Source organism: Microchirus variegatus (genome assembly GCF_963457635.1).
Source record: "Microchirus variegatus genome assembly, chromosome: 6".
Lineage (NCBI taxonomy): Eukaryota > Metazoa > Chordata > Actinopteri > Pleuronectiformes > Soleidae > Microchirus > Microchirus variegatus.
Genome location: NC_139807.1, coordinates 4,350,790 through 4,374,192, shown reverse-complemented (window position 1 = coordinate 4,374,192; position 23,403 = coordinate 4,350,790).

Genomic DNA, 23,403 nt, shown 5'->3' with positions numbered 1-23,403 from the left:
ACACAATTTGAACACATTGCAAAATTACATTAGCTGACTGACGTGGAGATTAATTCCTTCAGAGGGAATGTATTTTATGAGAAAAAGACTGGCTTACGTCGAGTGTTTGAAAAATGGGCACTTATATTTAAGTCAGGTGGCAGGTGGGGAGGAGTTATTGGTGCCCACTTGCTTTGTCAAAGGCAAGAAGGTCTTTGGAAGGTCTTTTTCAAGTCTGACACCTATTGCTGCAGACTATTTACCTTTGCCTCTGCTTTTATTTATCGCATAGTTCCACACCATGAATTATCTAATGTCTTATGGACCGTAAATTTCCCTAATGCAGTTCTACGTCCTTGCTCTACACTTACACCTACAAACATAGGCACGTGCACACACAAACACACACACACACACCATAATCAAGCACAGATACACAGTTGTAATACCCCTGAAGTCACCCTCTGTAGGAACACTCCTTCAGCTTTATTGAATACTGAGGTTACAAAGCGTCCACATTTGTTTGCGAGGGCTAAGTGATGAAAGCATCTGCCACAAGAACCCCTCGTGTCCTTTTGAGGCCCCTGCGAAAGCAGTAAAGCTGTTGTCACCGATCAATCAGCGAGAGTACTACAATATTGTTTACCAGTGCAGCTCATTAAGCAATGTAGCAGAACATGCTAACTTAATTTAAAGTTAGATTTATCGTAGCCTGGGTAGGAGAGAACAAAATGCCCCGGAGCTCAACTCTGTGCCATTGTGGTTTCTGGTCGTTAAATTAAAACTAAGAGCCACTGATAAATTGTTCTGTTCTTATCCAAACCTACTTACCACTTTCCAGATAGACAATAACGAAGAATCATTTGACACTGAAGTGGAGCGCACTAAAATTATTTGCCACGGTGCTATCAAGCCTGACAAGTATTCATGGATAAACAGCGGGGGTAAAGTTATCGGTCGAAGTTGATTGGTGACACGGATAACGCTCATTAACCAAGAAAAGGAAGGTAACGTTTAATTTAACAGCAGAGTAACAAGGAGGAAAATCAATCTAGATCAAAATGAATGTTTTTTTCTTTTTATGTGTACCACTTCTGAGTGTTAATTAAGTTTCTACTTTCCAAAGAATACAACTGATGATAAAAATAAAATTTGTTCTGTTCTTCACAATTGGCCTCAGTGTTTTGAAAATGTTCGACAACTTAACTTCTCTGGCTTTACACAAACTTACCCACAACACAGCTGCGGAAGTGACACTGACACATAGACAGGCCTCCCACGGCGGTGGAGTTCACACCGAAGCCCAGTGATCAGGGCTCTCAATGGGGTGCTTTGGGCTTCTTCCCAGGTAGCGGGTTTTCGGGGGCATCTCTCTAGCAAGTGCCTCAGGGGAGAAGTCACGCTTTTAAAAGACGGAAATTAAGTGGAAAAATGTCTGCTCATTCACTGATGTAATTATCTGTCCTGGATTAACATCTGTTCGCAGGCTCGAGTGCCAAGTCCACTTCAACATGTGCCAGTGCCTCATGGCAGCGCCGGCTATGTGTACCTGTGTCTATTTCCAAATGCTGTGTATCTTGGCACCAGCTGCGGCAACTTTTCACTCTGACATCCTCCACCCATTCAACATCTGCGTATTTATGTGAACATCTTGGCTGCGGTCACTGAGAATATCAACGCTGTGACACCACCTAATCGGTTTTCCCAATATAAGCATGACAATGTGGCACAGATTTTTCTAAGACGCCAATTATAGTACAAATGACTTGATCTATGTGAAGTATAAAGTAGTATTATTGGAATTTATACACACACATATATATATGTATATATATATATATATATATATATTCATATGAATACATACAATTAGTCACAACAGCAATAATTCCTTAGAGATAACTCTGTCCTGTTGGTGGGAGGCTTCAAGGAGGCTCATTAGCATGCTTCATTTATCTATATCACATGTGTGTCAGGGTGGGCGTTCTCCTGGTGGCGTCTTCCCACCTTAACGGCTCTGTTGTAACACAGCTCAGGTGGCCTGCGTGTACCGTACAAACCTGCTTTATATTCAGCCTGCAAACTTGGGCTAATCCATTATGCATTAGCATTGTTATACTCCTTTTAACTCACCCCAACCCCCCCCACCTTATTAGAAAAGCCAACTTTCCCTGGTGCCGCTCTAAGTGTGAGCTAAATGAAGGATTCTATTTGACTTGTGGTTATTGACACGCAATAACAAAGGATTACACCTGCCTTACCGTGGAAATGTCATCCAGTATAAGCAGAAGGAATGTGTTTGGGATGACCCTTGGGTATACATGGTGCATATTTCCTAAGAATGCTCAGCCTACTGGGAGCGAATTATAACTGAACTATACCACCAGAAAAGAGAATTTGCATCTCATCTTGTTAACTGGGCCCTAATTATCTTTACTCTTTAGTTATTGGAGCAAACGGCATAGAGCACCGTGTCCTCTGTATTAGATCAACTGTCTGGGGAGTGTTTTTTTAGCTATAGGTTAATGAACTGCAGAATATCAGGCAGAATCCAATCACAGCTCAGCCAATATCACCGACAGTGTAATTCCTGTGAGCATGTGCGTCAGGGTTGGGGAAAGTCAGCTCTCGGGAGAGCATAATACCCTTGTAGTTTCAGAAATGTAGTAACAATGCCACGGTGCATGTGTTCAATATTTGAAATCATCTTCCCCCTGTTGCCACATAAATGTCTCCGGCTCAGGGATATTATCCAGTACTCCCATTACAATGCATGGCATGTTCTACAGAGCTCAGTTAGTATAAGATTTGCATAGCCTTTGGCTTGTCAAATGATTCTATAATTGATTAGATTAATACTGAATAGCGCTAGCATGGTGCACAGGGTGGACGGATGTCACTGTAGAGCAGATAATTGGATATAGCTGTTTAATGTGAAGACATTGCCAGTTATTGCAGTGTGATATATTATTGGTGCAGTAACAACCAAATATATGCAAACTTTGCACCAATTCCAACTTCCTGACAGTTGACCAATGGTCAACACTGCTACGTCTGTTACTTGTTTGAATATGAAAGGAAATGATGTCGAGATATAACAATGAATACAATTTAGATGTATTTTGTCCTAAAAAACATCCAATTGAATGATTTATTCCTTACAAAATTATACTTTCAGGGGCCATAGACAAACACTGTTATTTACATGATGATATGATGATGGCAAAAAGTCCACGTACAGGAGATTGTACTGTCGATAAGTACAGGTGCAAGAAACTGCGTAAATGTATATGTTTACCATAATGTGTGGAGGAAGACAGAGGTGTTTTTTTAACCAAGGTGATGGTTGGGTAACGCCTCTGCGATGTCCACCGTTACCAAGCAACCAAAACCTTGGAGCTGGTAAGATGGCAGAAAATCAAAAACCCAAAACAATGTATTTGAGTGCATCCTTCGCCTTCGACTGATTGGAAACATAGATGATAGAAGGTTTCTGAGTTTATTTCAATGTGGTCCAGGACCATTTTGACATAATGGACATGATAGATTTCTAATTAGTTTTAGTTTTTATGCAGTTTTGAAATAGTTTTTAGAGCGGGTTTTCTACGTTTTATTTGTTTTTGGGTTTTTTTTGTATTTGCCAGGTGCAAGATTCTAAAAAGCACCAAGAAACAAAATATGCCATTTTAAAAAATTCATTAAGACAGACGAACTATCCCTGAGTCAAATATAACACTCTATCTGTCTACTGTGTCGTCCCGTTGTCTGTTTTTTTTTTTCATTTGTTGTTTGTTTTTGTAAAGTGTCCTTGAGTGTGGAGTGGAAAGGCATTATTATTATTATTATTATTACAACAAGAAAGTACCCTGAAGTGCAAAAAATGTGAATAATACAGCTGAGGATAGAATTAGACACATCATGAGACACATCACATTGGTTGTGAGACAGGAGTCTCAGGGAGATCAATCTGAGGGAAAAACATGAGCAAAAAAAATAATAATAAAAAAAAGAAACCCCTAAATAAGAGGTTTGATTCACTTAGATGAACAAAATCAACTTTTAACTTTCATAGCCTTGATAAATTGAAAAAAATACAAGCGTTCAAACTGCCAGCAGAGAAAATGTATATCTAAAATAATATATGAACTCAAAATATGAAATAAATGCACAAAGACAAAGTTAGTTCAACTCATTTCAGTTGATTTTTAGGTCAGTTAGTCAGTGAAAATGTATTCCGTTAACCTTGTTGTGGACCACATGATCACATGACGCACAAAAAAGTTCACATTCAAAAAAAGCAGGTACTTATCCAAAACACTGACTCAGCCAAGTAAGATTAAATCTTTTCACCCATCTGCACACAAAGTAATAACATAGGGGTGCTTTTAACTGAAGACAAAAATAAAACCCTTTCTTTTTGCTGGCATGGTAATAACAGTTGACCTGGAGTGCTTCTATAAAATCTGCTGGCCTCCCTGAAGCCTTTACGCATGAGTCATATTCTACCAATCAAACCAAATTGATGAGTATGTGGCTCAGTTGTTTGCTCCTTCCTTTCATGTTTAGTAGTATAATAACACACAGCACCTTATAAGGACATCCTGGGGTGTGTATTTTTCCTTTGTCTTCTTACGTGTGTTGAGTCAAAGATTCATTTTATATCACAACTTTGGTAATAAGTCACTCTGTGTCGCACATTCTTATAGCCTCTGTACATGCTGTATGTTTAAACACAGCTTATAAAACTGGACAGATTATATTATATTTATTCTTCTTTTCTTTCCCAGCCCTTTTTTCCCTTTATAAAGGTTTCCGCATGGTTATTTCCCTGCATCTGTCAACCACATGCTGTCATACTGACACAAAGCCCCAAAGAAACACAGTGTTATGTTATTGAGTATATTTTAGCACGTACGTTCTATAGGTAGCTTATATTTATAGAGATGTGTGTGTGCTTTGTGATTTTAACTATATATGGAAAGGTTCCATATAAAACAAACATACCTTCAAAACTGAACAAAGGACTGTGATCAGCAGTTTAGGGCAAACTATTCCTCAAGTTGCAGGTGTCACAAAGTTTTATGGGTTCGTTCGTTGGCGACCGCAATGAATAATTGTCTCTGAAACGGGTCCAGTGATTGTGTTTCCCGTTCATTTTGTCCGTCAGACCGAGTCTCCGAGGACTCGGTGCCATCTCATGGCCGTCTCCTCCTCCAGCTGGTCCGCAGGTGTCTAAGTACACTTTGCTCTTATTTGTCTGGCCAGCCTGTTCAATATTAGCTTTTCTCTCTGTCCAGCAACAGCCCTCCTGATATTGTTATGAGGAGGGAACACGGGATCGAGAAGAGCGAAAAAGGCACTTGGCTGGCATTTCCCCCACCTTGGCTAAGCCCGGCGCCTGGTGCCTGGACCAGACTGTTTCATTTCTGTTTGAGCATCGATGATGACACTCGTCCAGGTCTCCACCTGTGTCCTCCTCCTCTGATCAGTGTGGTGGTCATGCTGGGGAGGGATAAGGAACAGCAGGGTTCTCTCATCTTTTTCCTAGTCTTTCTGCACTGATAAGCATGGAGAGATTATCATGGATTGCAACGTGTTAGAAAAATCCGATTTTGTTATGCTTGACCTTGGATCGATGTACATTTGTCTGTTCGACTCAACTACTTCAGCTTTGGCCATGCATGTAATTATTTAGGTGTTTTTTTTTTTAGAGAGAGAGAGGAATAACTATTTAGAAACCACTTTGGAATAGTGTGTTGTGGTATATACTGTATAGTGTAATTTATTGATTCCAAAGGCAAGTTTCCAGCTACTTTTATACAAATTCAAACATACACTCGTGTGGAAAGGAAGAAGCTTTGTTCACACTATACCTTCAGAGCATTGGTTCTCAAAGTGCGGCCCGGGGGGCCAATGGCGGCCCGCAGAAACATTTCTGGCGGCCCCGCAATGAATTACAGTTGATAAATTTTAATCCAGGAGCTACTTAGCTTGTTAAATGTTTATTGGACATTACTGGATACAGACCAATAAGTGTAAACAAAAATACTGGGTATTTACCTGGTTTCTATATGGTGAATTTTAGTGTATTATTGGGTTATAAGCTGGTAATAAGCAGGTAGCTACAGCCCCCAATTACTAGCTAATTACCCAGTAAATATATGGTAACAGAAATGTGTTACTTGGTATTAACCTGTAATTAGAAGGTAAGAACAATGGCCAAAATACTGGGTAAATTACCCAGTTAATTATAAAGCGTTATTATATTAACGCTTATATTACTTAAAGGGGAAATAAGTAGTTTGTAGTGCCATCTAGAGGAGAGGCTGAAATTTACAACAAAGACCTGCTGCTCTGCTCACCCCCTCCCTTCCCTGAGCGCTACGGTATCCGCAGCTGGTCAAATGTCGTCCTCGTCGTCTTTCTCCGTGTCAGCAGATGAGGTTCGTGAGGCGAGGGAGAGGGCGGAGCTACCACGGCCGTAGAAGAAGAAGCGGAGAGAGAGGAGGCGGGACTTCTGCTACAAGTAAGGAGACGCTTGTTTTGTTCTCTCGCGTTTGTCCTTACAGGCTCCAGTAGAAACATGGCGTCTCGCTGCTAACAGTGGCTATGCAACCGCGGTCATGTTATTTTACATGACTTTTTGAAACACTACGAAAATTAAACAAAAACTATTATACAGCGACTAGACAATGCAGGAGCACATAATATGTATAAAAAAGTGGATTTTGGGTTATATAAACCCATAAATACTACATATTGTACCTTTAACGCTAAACTTTAGAACTGCAATCTGGTCATTAAAAATATTACAAATGGGATTTATTTCTGTTTTTTTTTTCCTTTGGCGGCCCTCAGTCCAATGTTGGGTTTACTAAATTGGCCCTCAGGTATCAAAACTTTGAGAACCCCTGCTTTAGAGAGACACAATAAGAGGAGAGAATATGCATTAGATTTTCATAATACTTTTTTTTCTCATCGTCAGTGATTGCTATGATGCTCACGGTGACGTTTGAGTGCGGATGGACACTCAGAGTGTCTAAACGCTCGGCCTGATGTGTCTATTTCAGACACATAATGTTACCCTGTGTGCATCTGAGGGACGTGGCGTTACATGACGCATATATGACGCCCCTGGAATGAGAACAGGCTAAATTATCTGCTGTGAAAAAAAAAGGAACCATTAAACCAGGTGTATGTATCCAAGGCATTGGTGAGCATTATACACGCTGTGTCACATCATTCTAGCAGCTAAGACTTTTGCACAGCACACCATTATTTGTACTCGCATCATTCCATGTGGACACCACATCCTGTTTGGCGTTTTCTCGTTAAGAGAAGCGGTGATACGATGCAGATATTTCGGTTTTATGAGCACTCTTTGGACAAGTGTTCAGCACATTTGGGCTATGTGTCTCATTTGGGGCTTTTTATGATGATTTGCAACCCTCTTGCCTTTTTTTTTAGAGTTAGCTTGAGCGTTGCGCACAAACATAGTAGATAACAGTGGGAAAAACATGTTTTTTTTGCACCTATTTTAAACATGAAATACTTTATATCTATGTGAACAAATACTACACATAATTCAATTATTATTTACAGTAAGCAGAGTTAATAATAATAAGTGGTATATTATTTAATTAACAATATCATGTCATTAGAAAAATGTTGTCATTTTGAAGGGCAGAAATATGAATATTATTTGCATATTAATGCAGTGATGGCTCTGACTGGCATCATCCTCTTCCCTTCTCCGAAGCCTCAGACAGTCTCAGATTGTTGCTCCCCAGTCTCAGGCTGTCTACACATGATAAGCAGTCTGAGCTGCACTTGCCACTTGGGTTTAATGCCGGGAGCTTAGTTCAACCCCCATTTGTCAGCATGTAATTTATATAAATTACAGACGAGAAGTGCAAAATTCCGGCAAAGGGAAAAAAACTAATACAAACAACTATTTGCATTAATTATACCACTGACAAGTGTTTCCTCTCGTGAGCTTTCATTTTCGATTATAGACCTGCTTTCAAATAGCAAGTAATGCAAGAAAACAGGGTGTAAGTCTGCACGAGTTGTACTTCATGCAGCAGAATATAATATTATCAGTGCCCTCTTCCGTTCACAAGCCTTTTATGTGTTATACTGTATGTGTGTCCTGATTTTTATATTTGATATTTGAAAAGTGAGTCAAATATATGTTAATAATCAGAAATGTAGTTTTATGTTCATCAAACACACACACTTGCATGGAGCCTTTGGCTGTGTTTTCAACGACGAGCTTACGTTGCTACACTCTTAGAAATAAGGGTTCCAAAATAGTCCTTCTACAAGGGCTGAGGTTCTACCTGGAACCATTTGCTTCTGAAAAACCCTTTCCTGAAGAAAGGATTTTTCAAGGGTTCTTGGTAACACTAATGGTTCCAGTAAGAACCGTTTTGATCCAGAGAACCCTTTAAAACCCCTTTCCTGAATAAAGGGTTTTAAAGGGGTTCTTGGTGGAACCCTCCAAAAGGGTTCTCCTATGAGGACAAGCCAAAGAACCGGAAAACAGAAAGTGATTACACTGCAAAAAGCAAACGCTCGTGACTTTACTTTATGACCATGAGCGCAGCCAGTAAAGCGGCATTTACAAGCCGAAGCAGAGCACGTCTGTCTCTCCCGATGTAAAATTTTAATTTCATTTCAAAGCTTGGGCACAGAAAAAGGCGTTTGGCGTCACCTGGAATGATAGATGGATGGGAGGATGAAGAAAAAAGGTGTAGGCATGGCATGCGCTTCCTGGTGGGGAGGTGGGGGGGGGGGGGGGGGGGGGACATTGCTAAGCCAGGTCCAAATAACAGGAAATACCAGCTGGGGCTTTTGGCAAACATATTTAGGACCTGGTGAAAGACCCTGAGCCCCTGACCTAATCCTGCTGAAGGTGATTATGTGAAGACAATTTGGAAAAAAAGGCAGAAGACAACAACCCCATGTTCCCGTCCACTTTATATATATATGCACTGCACATCTTTGAAAGTGCATATAAAAAGATAGCATGACTAGTATATGTTGTAAAGGCTAAGGTCAGGGAACAAACACAAGTGTTATTTTTCTTATAGTTCCTGTCACCGTGGTCACATATTTACAGCCACAACGTTGCACCAAGTACTTATCCTACAATGTGGCACCTTGATGCTGAATCGTGTTGAAAGCATGTATTTTAAAGCCTGCTATTTTTTTGTAGCACGCACCCACACACTAAAAAATCATCATCTGCCATGTCAACCCACATCTGTTCAACTTAGGCAATCAGCAGAGAACTGAACGAGTCACATTTGAGTTTTTTGTCAGGAATGACTGACCTACTTTAGGTCACCGGGACTCAAAATTGTAATTCGAGGACTTACGGTGACATTCAGTTTGATTTTTATCGAAAAGTACTTTTCGAACAAAAGGAAAAAAAGGATGCCATCTTAGCCCCCCCCCACGGGGCCCTAAAAGTATTTATTTTTACGGGTTACGTAAAGATATTTAGAAAGGCAAATGACAAACAGGTCTCTTTTTTTTCATTCTCCGGTTCTCTCTGAGTGACAGGTAAAGTCTGTGACAAACAGGACGTAACATGCTCTAAATCTGTCAGGGCTGATTGCGCTGGCCTCATTTGATGTAAACGGCTACACAGAAAAAAAAAAAAAAAAAAAAAAATCCAGTCACCACGCCTAGTTGATGAGATTATTATGTGATTAAAAATTAAATCTGTTTGACCTCCAACAGTCTTATAGGCTTTCACTAGATTGGACACGATAGCATCAGAATTGTATATCAACTATAGGCTGTGTTGATAAATGTTCATTTTGTGCCACCGAAACAAAGAGATTCTTTGAGATGAGTGGCTTTGTGTTGATAATAAGGCTTTAATTACACACAAAGCAGCTTGTTGCACAGACTTCATCGTTCCACATATTGTTTTTTCTGATTACATTATGCTCATATCTGTCCTCAAACATGTCTCAGATGTCCACGCGGCAATCAGGTAAATGAGCATCATGGTATTTTTCCAGCGGTTTTAAAGTTCGCTAATGAATGAAAGAGAGGCAATATTGCGGATTGGATTGCAATGGAGAATTAGTATTGTTACATATACTATATACTAAATATACATCAACAACTTGTTAGAGACAGTCGTGAAACAATACGAGGGGATATGACCTATTTGTGTTTTAATTGTCTTACAAGTGTCTTCATCCTCCTAATGGGAATAGTTGGAAACAGAGGTTGTAACAGTTATAGTAAATACAATTTAAAAAAAATCCATCTGTGTATGGACTGCAAATGGTGTATATGTACCAATTATTGTCCTCTTTTTACAGCTTGAGACAATATCACTGATGGACATTTTAATACAAAGTTGCTATGCATGAAAAATGTAAATCTTTCAAACTGGTATTTGAACATAAAAAATAGTACATTTGTGATTAAAACGATTATTTCAAGGTAAGAGAAAAACTAAATCAATCAGTCAAATGATCACACACGTTAGCTGATAGGTTGCTCCGGATAATTTACTTACAACTTTTGAACAGATATGCTACAAAGCGGAATCTAATTAAATAAGACTCATAAGGCTGATATGCCAGAATGCTAGGGCGCCCCCAAAGTGACATGAGAAAAAAAAAATAATAATAAAAAAAAAAAAAAAAAAAATTGAAAGTCGAGATCTTGAGTTTCAAAGTCGAGATCTCAAGTTTCCAAAAAGATTTTAAAAAAAAAAAATTCAATTTTTTTTTTTCATATTTTTTTGGGATACTCGAGATCTCGACTTTGAAACTCAAGATTTCAAAAAAAAAATTTTCATTTTTTTTTTTTTCTCATGTCTGTAGAATGCTCATGTGATTCTGCAAGACAAACTATTTCTCAGAGGTATAATCACATAAACATGCTCACATGCTGTAGCCCTCACTTGATTCATCAAATAATCTCCAGAGCCAAACAAAGCATTTTTACTTGGTTGAGTTGATTTTTTTACTATCTAACCTACACAAATCCAATCAAACTTGGATACTTTGAGGACATATATTGGGATTAATAAATGCAAAGACATGACCAGGAATGACACATTCTGCCTGAAGGGACGAATGTCATCATCTAAAAGGTGCACGATCTATTACAAGTTCTGTCTATTTTGTTGACGTTTATTGTTTTGCCCCGGCTTTCCAATTCAGTTCTTACGTTCACTGAGGTTTCGCACACATTGGTATTCGCTCATTTTCTGCTTCGGTGGGGGAAACAAAAATGACGCCGGTATACGGTTTTCCTGCTTTCCGGTGATGTGACAGTCACACGGGGACATGGATCACAGTGGCTGGAAACGGTGTCTCACTCCCCACCCGCGCTTATACGTTTGATGTTTTTCCAGCGAAGAAGAAAGAGTTCTATCCGGCACACGCAAAATGGCTCGTGTCACGACAAGACAAGAAGGGTGGGATGTAAAGATTCACGTTAAACTGACTTACACGGATGGTGTTATTATATTTAGTTTCACGAGAGTGGAAATTCACTTCAACACATTTTTTGCTCCGTCTCTGAGAGAGAGAAAGAAAGAGAGAGAGGGAGGGACAGAGAGACAGAGAGCCCAAAGGGTCAGTGATTGATACATTCTGTGGGATGCATCAGCCAGGTGGTGTACCAACGCATCTGTTGTGTTAGTTTTTCCAGACACACAGTCTTAACCATGACAAGCCTCCGCTGCAAGAGCGGCCTCAGCTGTTGTGTTCCTATTTATTTTTTGTCATCTATCGGACATCAATTTAAACAGTTTTTTCCCCCACAAAACACCAACTGGTTTAATTACTACATCCGGCACCAGCTTTTCCAGACTCCACTTGTTTGTCAGCGATCCCGTGATAACGTGCTGCAGTAATGCCTCATAGTTTTTTTAAAAAGCAGAATTTTTACATTACAACATGTCATGCGGTGATTGCTTTATAATATTGCTTTGTTCCCCACGACGCTGCCTTTTTCAATTCATTATGAGGACGTAAATGGCACAGACATTTTTATTTTAGTTTTTTTTAGTTTTCTCCAATTTGTGAGCAACTTCAATAACATAGTGAAGAGCTATTATATCATCTGTATTCAGGTAGTTTAAAGTAATAATGTGACTGCTTGAAGTGGACTGATCCAGAGCTTGAAATTGAAAATAGAAAAAATTGTCATTCATGGTGTGTATTTATTACAATGTGTGATCCAAATCCACGAGGTGCATTCGCAGCAGTGTTATGGTGCAATATTCTTCCGTTAGTTGAGTTTCACAATGCTCATACATTGTTTTATAGCTCCCGCATTAACAAGTTGGGTATATTTTAATGCATGATAAATAATATTAAAAACAACCATACTGTATGTGCTCTGCATAGTGATTCTTAAATCACATTTATTTGTGTTTTAAAAGCATAAACCTGTATCCCATCATGTGCTGTAGTCGAAAACAGTAGAATGTACTTCTAAGCTTCGGCTTAGTGTTTCCACTCGTGCTCCAACCCTCTCGCTGCTCTTACTAGTGTGATGCTGGCTGTGCCTCCATCTGTCTCGAGTTAAAACAATCACTTCCTGTTTGCAGCACAATAATGTCACTGAGCGAAATGTGGAGAAAGTCATGCAGAACTGATAAGGCTTAATTAGCAGAGTGTTAACTCACTTTGACAGAACGTAACAGTTACGTGTGTCACGGAGAAATTGTGCACGTCGTCTTTAAATAAGGCCGTGTTATTGGTGAATTCATTTGTGATTATGGCTCGATTGTGCCTGGCTCATGGTGAACACCTCACGGTGTATAGTATTCTTTTTTTGTTGTTGCCCTGTTTAGTGTTAAAATATATACGGTATAGACTCACATACGTCAGTGGACCCCATGCAGCATTTACTGTTCAACATGCATCCCCTCACACTGCCTATATTATGGTTTATGTGCACATATATGTCAGCAGGTGTTTTTATTCATCATGTTTTTTTAAAACAGCGCAGCCACACGTGCCACGAGTGATCGAGACGCGAGCTTGTGTTTATGTATGTTGCAGGGTTAGATGTGCGAATGATTCATATCCAAGTCTGTTCCTCTGACGAATGCCTCCAGATAGATAAAGGTTGATGCTTGTTGATTTAAGAACATATAAGGCGTAGTACATATCAATATGCTAATTATCAATGGCTATGTAATTGGTTTTACAGGAGTGTTCAACTGCTTTGAAGGTGCATTATGTAATAAATCTAAATCTGGCCATAAAATCCTCCTAATATGTCAAGACTCAGGAATAATGTTCATATAACAAACTGAACTCACCAACAACAACAGTACAGACAAAATATTTGCATTAAAAAAAAAACATTTTGCAGACTGCAAATCATGTTTATGTTTTGAAATCATGTTTTGGCATGTGGCGCCACCTACCGCCGTCTACCGATCACTGCAAGTCAGTAGAGTCTCTGCTGCCGAGCAACCGCGGGTTGCCAGTTACGTCGGAAAACGAAACCTAAAAGACCTCGGTATTTTGAATTTGAATGTAGTAACCGTTTTTGGCCACATTCTTTACAGCTTTAAATGTTTTTTTTTGTTTTTTTTCAAACATTACTTATTCACGTGAATACACCATATACACATATTGTATTTAGCAAACACTACAATCCCACCCCTGAACTACTCCACAGCCAATTACCCAATATGGTGGACACCTCGCTCAGTAACCACTAACAAAACATCACAATACCCAACATTAGAGCATCTATAATATACCCCCCCCCCCCCCTCCCACTGATTCTGATATCTTAGATTTAGAGAGAAACGGTGTCAAAAACTTCCAACCTGAAAGAACAAAACAACCCCTTTCCCCGCGACTACCTCTGTAAAATGTATTTTTAAAGCATGTAAATGCTAATCTCGGAGCAATAATATCACGAGAAATTCCCATAAACACAGCTTTTTTTTTTATGGCACGGAACTGTAAGCATTTATTTTCCAGGAGGCTTCTTTTGCTCATAGATATAACCTATAATTTTTTCCTTGTCTCCATAACTGGCAACATAATGGTAGAGATGCTCCCTATTTCAGCACTCTCTGTGTATCTCTAAGCGTACAGCTGCTGCCGCACTGCAAGCTCGGAATAATCCTGCGTTCTGGCACAGCACTATAGCCTAAAATAATGGCCAGCACATTATCTTAGCTAACAACATATTTCCTTGTCAAGGGCAATTTGGCAATAGGCTTGATGTTTAAGGAGTCATAATCATTCGAATAGCATCAGCTAAACACCCCTTCACAAATGTGCAGGCAGACACAACTACACACACACACACATACCAACACCAGTGTGGTCTGTGATTGATTAGCACAGTGGCAGTGGTACAATAGCTTGGAGGTGGTGCAATCCTTAAATAGAGGGTTTGAACGAAGAGCAATGCAAGCCAAGAATTCTGATCAGCTGCAAAAAAAACCAAAAAACCAAAAAAAAACTGTTCTGGATGGTGTTCAAGTCGAAACACACACACTCCTCACAAGTAAAGAACAAAGTCTGCTATAGGTATATGAGATTTTATTGATATTTATAATTTCCAACACTGTCCTGCTTATAATTGTTCAATAAGCTGAGGGCTAATAGTGCCGCTATTAGGCGTTTCCTGGTTTTACAGAGCATAGATGTTGCAAAAATACCATTTATTATCATTTGTTTTGTTCGTGTAACGCCACTCTTTTATTTCATCCATTAGCAATCTATCTATCTATCTATCTATCTATCTATCTATCTATCTATCTATCTATCTATCTATCTATCTATCTATCTATCTATCTATCTATCTATCTATCTATCTATGATGCTAAAATGCATAATTATCACAGTTTCCATTGTCATTTTAAGACCCCGACACCAAAAAAACGAAAACAATGTAACATGATATAAAGGGATTCTGTGTGTTCACCAGTAAACTCTATGGTACCTATACATTATTGGATGGTCGGTTTTTACTTCCCTTCCCTGGTAGAAAATATAGTATTTCCTTCTCAAGTCTCACCGAGTGACACATTTATTCATGACACAGGTGGAGCAGTTTCCTTTAACACATGATATCTGTGCTTTTCTACCACTCTAACAAATCCACGTTTGCGGATCTTCGTGTCACGAAGAGGGAGCTTTAACGTCCAAGCAAACTCTCTAATCTCAGTCTTTGGCACCGTTGAGCAGACAATGCAAATTTGAAAAAAAATCCAGTCTGTGCAATACAATTCTTTGAGCAACGTGCACAGCAACTCGTGTGATTTCGTATAAAACTGCTTGGACAAGTGGAAAATCACATCTCCTCTTCCAGCGACTCCCTCTCCTCCCCTCAGTCATCCACCATTAGGCCTGCACAGTAGCGAAACCTGTTGGCAGTCTAAGCCACGCTGCTACCTGCTGAAATGTAACTAAGACAAAGCTCCTTTATCTGCCCTGCTAGTCTGCCGTCCTCAGCATCACAATTTACTATTCAGTCGTTTAACAGACGCTCTTATCCAGACGGAGACATAGTAAGTGCATTCAAATGTGGAGGTGGCCATATATATATTTCCAGCATGTGCTCCCAACTTTGTCAAAATGTGAAGGACAGCGGGGCGCTGACGCTGGAGGTCACAGGAGACCTGTCTGGATGGCAGACTGTGGAGATGACTTACTTTATGACTCCCACTTTGAATTTTTTTCCTCTGCCTCCTTGTCACTCTGCCTTTTTCTCGCTCTCATTCTAACAAGACTTTCTCATTCCCTATGTGTGTTTTTTTTTTTTTTTTTTTTTTTCTTCCTGCACACCACATTACATTTTGAAGGTGAATCACATAAATACGGAAATGACTTTGGAGAATAAATTACTCGGGGAAGGGCTGTTTTTTAAGGGACTGATTATGATTGCATCCACGAGTCCCTATAGCTTCATTCTGCTCCGAAACATCTACCGGTGGAATTTCTGATTGCAAATTCATACGCTAAGCGAAACCATCTTTTTTTTTTCTTAAATAGAAAAAAGAGAACTTGAAACAAAGGACAAATGAAGGATCTGAAAAATATGCTGATTTATTTAATCCGTGTGAAACGTATATCATTTTTTTCAGATTTGTCCCCCACGTCTCGTGTTATTATTCTGTCTGAATTTATCTAAAAAAAACAGGCCTGGAAAATTAATCTCCTGAAGCACCTTGACAGGGTCATGTCTAGACCCACTGACATTCTTAGCAGGTGCTAATTTGTGCCCGCATGCATCTGTGTCTGCAGTGTATGTGTTAACATGTATATTTTTTCAGTGTGTCTGTGTTAAACTCGACTTTGTGTTTCCCACTGACTGTACTTCAATTTACTCTCGCTCTTAACTTAATAGCACCTTTTAATTCTTTCGGTGGAAGTTACATTAATTAATAAAACTAATACTGGCTGACGGATTATCATTAAAGAGACAGGGCAGTAAATCCAACACATTCTAATTAAAATATGAATTAATCAGCAGGTATTACCGATGCCGGTTTTTGTAATGTAATCTAAATCATTTGAAACGCTTTGCCCCCGACAGAGGCCATGTTTTCACAGGATGGAATTTATGTTGCAAACCACACGTGTAGACTTAAAATACTTAAAAAAACTTTTTTTTACTTTAAAGCGGAACTAGACCAGAAGTTCCTTTTATCGCTGTTTTTTTTGGTGTGTATCTGCGTCATTACCTTGTTTATGAAGCCCTGACGGTTTGAAACAAACAGTTCAGCCATTGCTGAGAACGTTGTGTTTTATTGTAATCTCGGGGCTCAACGAGATCACTGAAAATCCCGTAATAGTTACGTAAGCAGCGGTTCTCCTGAACAACCGATCGTCCTGCTCCGGGCACTAGTCCGGGCACTAGTCAGGGCACATCCGGTTACGTACATTAAACCGCAGAAGAAGAATAACGTCCGTTGTGGAGGTGTTTCACGAGCGACAGTGTCTTCTGACTGTGGGTCTGACTGTGAATGTCGTGAAGAGTCGTGAAGAAGCTATTTTTAAACACTGTTAAAACAATGTTTTGATAATGAGGAGCAGTGCATCCGCTGTTCCAGAGGGGGGCGCTGCGCTTCTGAGAACGGATGTGCTGGATAGTACTGGCCAATCACAAGACTCTGTCTTCAGGGGGTGAAAGTTCACTCTGAAATCTCGCAGCAGAAATACACTGTCAGAAAAGAGGATTTCAATCGGCTCGTTTACAGCAACTAGGAGGTTTTTGACCATAAAAACAAGTTAATATATGTAAGTAGACCTCCATAACTAACATTTATGTGAAACAGGACCACTCTATGTGACCTTTAAAATAAAGGTTCTGAAACTCACAGCCCACAGGCCACATGTGCCCGAGGCCGGACGAGGGAGAATATTAGCGTTGGGTTTCGTTCCACTATAGCGGAGAGATACTTTACCGAGGGTGGCCTGGTCCTGTTACTGGTGGCGGAATAGTAAGTGTAAATACTTTGCTTGTCGTGTATATCTAGCGTGTTTGAGCTTTGCGTTGTGTCAGGACGCGCTATTGAGGTCACTGCATCCTCTCGTATATCTCATTCATAAAACAAGTGATTCAAACAATGAGCAACAGGTTATATAAGCCGGGTTGAAAGCACAAGCTATATATATATATATATATATACATATATATATATATAAACTCTGGGTTCGTTTTTGTTTCTAAAACATTGATAAATAAAACAATATAATCATATGTGAATGCGATGCTTTAATATACGTAGGTTCGCTTATTGGTATATCCCAAGAGAAAATCCTACAAGGTGTTACTTTAACCTGCAGCAGGTAACATAGCAGCCTGTTGGTGTAAATATAAATATAAAAAAATTGCATAATGTACAGCAAGCTACTTGTTGTACATTATGACAAAAAAAGGCAGAATACTAAATGTAGTTGTTAGCGGTTTGGCATAAACGTTGAACACTAGTTTGAATAATTAGTATTAAATGAAAAACATTCAAATTAGGCTTTTTAGTGTTTTATTCAAATATATATAAAAAAAAAAAAATCACCTTTTGTTATTTCTAGAATATTTTTGCTTCATAAATATATGTTTTTTTTAATGAAATATGTCCAAAAAACGACTTTTAATTTGAAAGTCTGTTTGAAATATCATCATGAATATATCACGGTATACTTTTAAGCTCATATCACGACCCCCGTATCACTCGGTTAAACTTTGTATTCCTTCTCCTGACCAGACTAGATCCCAGATCATTTGAGTGTCAAATATCTTCCAGACTGCTTACTACTGGACAGACATCACAGTGACGTTGTCTTTATATGAGTGTATATGAATATCTTGCCATAAAGTTCAGATTTTATTCTGGAGTTGAAACAGAGATTTGGTGACAAGTAGTGAAGCGTTACATCATCGTGTACATTCGCTAGCGAACGTTTCTATGTCACGTCTTATTTTAGCTTGAAGGCAGACAGGACTGATAGCTGAACTGTCTGCAGCGGCAATCGCTCGCTGAGGTTCGTCGTGTCACTCTCCATCTTTCAGTGGGAAATGTAAGTGGGTGTGGCATTTTGGGAGCATTTTAAAATTCAGCTGATGCTTTTAAGCAGCCCCCCAAAAACATTTTTTTCCGAATCTCGAAAAAAAATAGGACACAACAACCTTCAGCGCTTGATAATTAACGGTTATTTTCTCCTCTTTTGAAGGGCATACATCCCCCCCTCCGAAACATCAACATGTCGCTGTCGCATCGTGGACTATTTGAGGACACGAAGCCGGCGTTAATTAGACGAAAACCACTCGCACCCATCTGAGGCACACATGCACGGACGCCGTGCAAACATTTCCGTCCTCTCTCTCTCGCTTGTCATCAGTCAGTCAAGAGAGATTTGATTTGAGCCAGTTTAAAAAGAAAAATCTGAGAGTGCTGCTTGATTGGTTTTGGTGCCAAGACCACCTAACACACACACACACACACACACACAACACACAGCCTCCCCCTATGCATGCCAACACTGAGCAGTGCTTACACCATACAGAGGAATGAAGGGGCCCAGCAGCAAGTGGAGCAGCGGGGGCACAACCTGTCAGAAATCTCTGCTGCCAAGCCTCAAATAACATTTGGGTAGCCTTGACTGAAAGTCACTTTCAAAGTTTATCCTAATATTGCAAAGACCCATATCTGGATGAACTGTCTGGGTTTCGTCTTTGACATTCTCTGCAGTAATGCGAGCGCTGTTATGCAGATGTAAACTACTAAGAGACCAATTTACATATTCTGTGTATAGGTACAGGTGGCTGATATATTCAATATGCTTGACGTATCGGGGCTTAATTGTCACATCATAACCCAACATCAACATGAGTCTTTCTTTGACACTTGCTTTTCTCCAGAGGCTGCCTCCCTTTCACAGACAATAAAAAAGGGAAATAAAGTCACATACATCAAATCATATCACTTTTATTTCCGGCGCATCAAGGCACAACACCTTTTATTTCAAAGAGAGGGAAGAAAGAAACTCAACAGTTCACACTTTGAGCAAACACTACCACCAATTGCCTACTAACCCAAAACTACAGGTGGGTGATGTCGAAACCAATTGAGACGCACGCTGAATCGTCATTATGGATAATTACAATCATGAATGGCGGCGAGGGGCAGATATAATGATGAGGAAGTTTAAAATGCTGCTAATGGAAAAGGTGAGAGGACCAAGAAACACAAGTGTCTGTAATTTAATAAGAATCAATCAAATACAAGACACTAGTCCACCCCACTTTGTCCTCCACATCGGGGTCACAGCGGCCGCTGGAGCCAATCCCAGCTGACATATGACGTGTTTCCACAGAGTGGAACGGGTTCCATTAGGAATAGGACCAAAATAACCGTTCCATTTTTTCCCGGTACCCTTCCTTTGGAGTATGATACAGCGTAATGATACAGTGCGGGACGGGTGAAGCTAGACCTCGCGACAGACAAGCGTCAAATCCCTTGCGACCGGTCTTCAGTCTATTCTCATGCAAATCCATGTCTTTTTGCTGCAAGGCAACAGAGCTAGCCACTATGACATCATGTTAGGGCTGGGCGATATATATCGAAAATGTATCGTTGTCAAAATGTACGACGATAATCAACGTCGTTTTTGCCGTTATCGATATATTCGATAATTAAAAAATGATCAAATTTCGAAAGAAAACAAAATAATTCTCTTTTTTTACAGTAGTTTTTGGCTGTGTGTGTAGGTAGGCAGGCTACCGGTATGTTCATGTCCCTTTAATACACTCGGACGTGTTCAGCGTATACATATCAAACATAACATACACACATATATATATATACATATATATACATATATATATATATATATACGTTATATCTGATATGTGTCAGTACTGATATCTGTGTGTCACGGCGCACATGCTTAGATCAGGCAAATAATGCAAATTAGGACGATGACATCATCAGTAACTACGAACCTATCGTTCATTTATCGTTAACGAGGTGAGCTGCTCAATATGTCGTGATATTGATTTGAGGCCCAGCCCTACATCATGTTGCTCCTCAATCCCATATTCCATCCATCCATTACCTACCGCTTTATCCTCCACCAGAGGGTCGCGGGGGGTGCTGTGCCTATCTCAGCAGACATTGGGCGATAGGCGGGGTACACCCTGGACAGTTCGCCAGTCCGTCGCAGGGCCACATTGAGACAAACAACCATTCACTCACACTCTCACACCTACGGTCAATTTAGAGTGATCAATTCACCTAATCCCCATATTGCATGTTTTTGGACTGTGGGAGGAAGCCGGAGAACCCGGAGAAAACCCACGCACACACGGGGAGAACATGCAAACTCCTTGCAGAAAGGCCCTCGTTCCGGAGTTGTTCCGAACGGGGCTCGAACCCAGGAACCCAGGTCTTCTTGCCGCAAAGGCAAGAGTGCTTACCACTACACCAACCGTGGGCCCCAATCCCATATTTGCTAAGGAATTGTATCGTGGGCCACAGTTGCAGCTTTTCCTCACAACATTGCTGTTGCAGCCATTGAGTTGAGTTCAAGTTGAACATTATTCAGCCTATAACACATATTTGATACTGCTTTCTCCATCCACAGATTGCCTCTGTGGATGTCCTACACTACCTCTACAGTTCATTAAGTCTGCAAGTCATTGCCCTTGTGACACCTTTCCTTTCGTCGTGGCCTCTCACTCGGCGAATGGAAGGGGAGTCTCTCTGATTTCACTTGTGATTGCATTGGCCGTGAAAACATCACCGAGTCATTAATCACGCGCGCGGTTTGCTGAAGGTTTGAACGAGTTTATCATTTCTTTCAGTCTCAGATAAGAATTTTGCAAACGCAAACTCATTATACGAACCTGGCGTATAAGTCTTCCCGTTCTGAATATTACAAAAGAAAACACGAGAGAAATGCAATAAATGAATAACAAAAGCAATACGGGGACAATTTACCAGAACCCTTACGTGGTATGTAAAGGTGAAATAAACACATCCACAATTACACAGTGTTTCACAGACATGTGTTTGAAAATCAATACATCAACATGTCAGGTTAACAAATAATTTCCACATAAAGTCAGAGCGGAATATACAGTATTATAGAGCCTTTCAGAGCACAGCGTCAGACAACTCTGAAAATAAACACAATAGATGATACATTTATTACCTGATTTGCTTTTTTTTCATATCTCAGGACAAATAGAAGAAATATCCCAATGCCTCGCCTTGCTTTAATACAGTTAAAGACTTTGTGTGTCATTGCAAAAGGAAGACAAATATTGTGCCAGATCGTCTCACTAAACTTAGAATGTCCAAGTTACGACTCAGGTCTGGAAAGACCAAAGTAAAATGATATTAATAGCAACACAATCTCCTCATTCATCTTTAATTTTTCACTGTCACATCAGAGCAATGTAGCACTCATCATCCTCTTAATTAGCTGTCATAATATGGCCAAGAGGAGTTCCAGAAAAGATGCTTCCCTTGACACAGGAAAAATAGAGAAAATGGAAACGGCAGGGTTTTCGAGGATATTTCACAAGTGTTTTCCTTTATAACCTCTTTTTAAGGCCACGGTCCTCTTGGGTACTCGCTGAATCCATCCTAACTGAAAATGGAAGAGGCTAAAAGGTGAGGCTTCACCAGACACACAATACATCATAAGTGACAGATGTCTGCCCATGTCCCAGCGCCAATAGTCTCTCAGTAACTTATTAGTTCTTCCTGCAAAGCAAGCTCAGGCATACGGGAAGATACATAGCGTCCATTGCAATTTCAAAGTTTAATGGAAGTAATTTAGATTGTGCATCATGTATCTTTACTGCTGCACATACAGTTTTTCACGTTTCACTAGATTATCGAGGACGAGGGTGTGAAAGGATGTCTTTGTTCAGATACGCAGTTCCCTATGGTGCTTTAAAACTATTAATTAACATTAAGGCCAATAAGCTAATAAGGAGAGTTATTTATTTATTATTGTAAACACGTGTTCTATTAAATGCCAGCTTCCACTTTCTTTCTTTCCCAAGCACTTCAAGGAACTACGGTGGCCTTCACATGACGTCTTTCTTCTTCATTTCAATGGAAAGCATTGAAACACAAAATGCATGCTGTGGTTGTTTTGCATGTTCAGGCTCCTATGCAAGATGGCGGCCGCATAAAGTAAGGCACTTGCCAAAAGTGACATATAAAATGTTGGTTCTATGGCTATGGAAACCAAATGTTTTCATTTTAAAATGATTGCATACACATACACACACAAAAACAGCTAAATGTAACACCCTGCACCATTAATAAAGTAAATTAAATACATAAACCACTCAAAAAAGAGTGTTGACTAAAAATATAGTACCTGAAATGACAAGTTCTATAATTACTTAGAGGGTTACTCTATATATTCATGTTTTTCAACCATTTTCCTTTTAAGTGGGTATAAAAAGTGTATGTTCCCTGCCTCTTAAAAAAAAGAAAAAAAAACTGTAAGGATGGAGATGAGTGCTCTTGTGCAGGTGCAGGAATTCACATGTCTGAAGAGTCTCTCCATTACAGGGTTCAGTCTATTTTTTCTGCCTCATTTAAAGCTTGATTGGAGTTTGGGCAGCAGCAGAAGCCAGCCTCTAATTGTCTCTCATAATGAATTAGTGTAATAATTAGCAACAAGGGTAACCTTCTTATTGCACAAAGCAGGAGTATGTTCTCCTTACCTTTTGAGGGGGGGGGGGGGGGTGCGATGTGCGTGTGTGCGTGTGTACGACTAGAAAATGTTTTTGTGCCGAGTGTTTGTGCATAATTTTCTGTTTCACCCGTAGTTGTTGTTAATGAGATGTCTAGTACTGTATATGCCAGCTCGTGGATTTAGCACTTCTGCATATGCTACCCTTAAGTTATCATTTCAGTGCATGTGGCTCCTT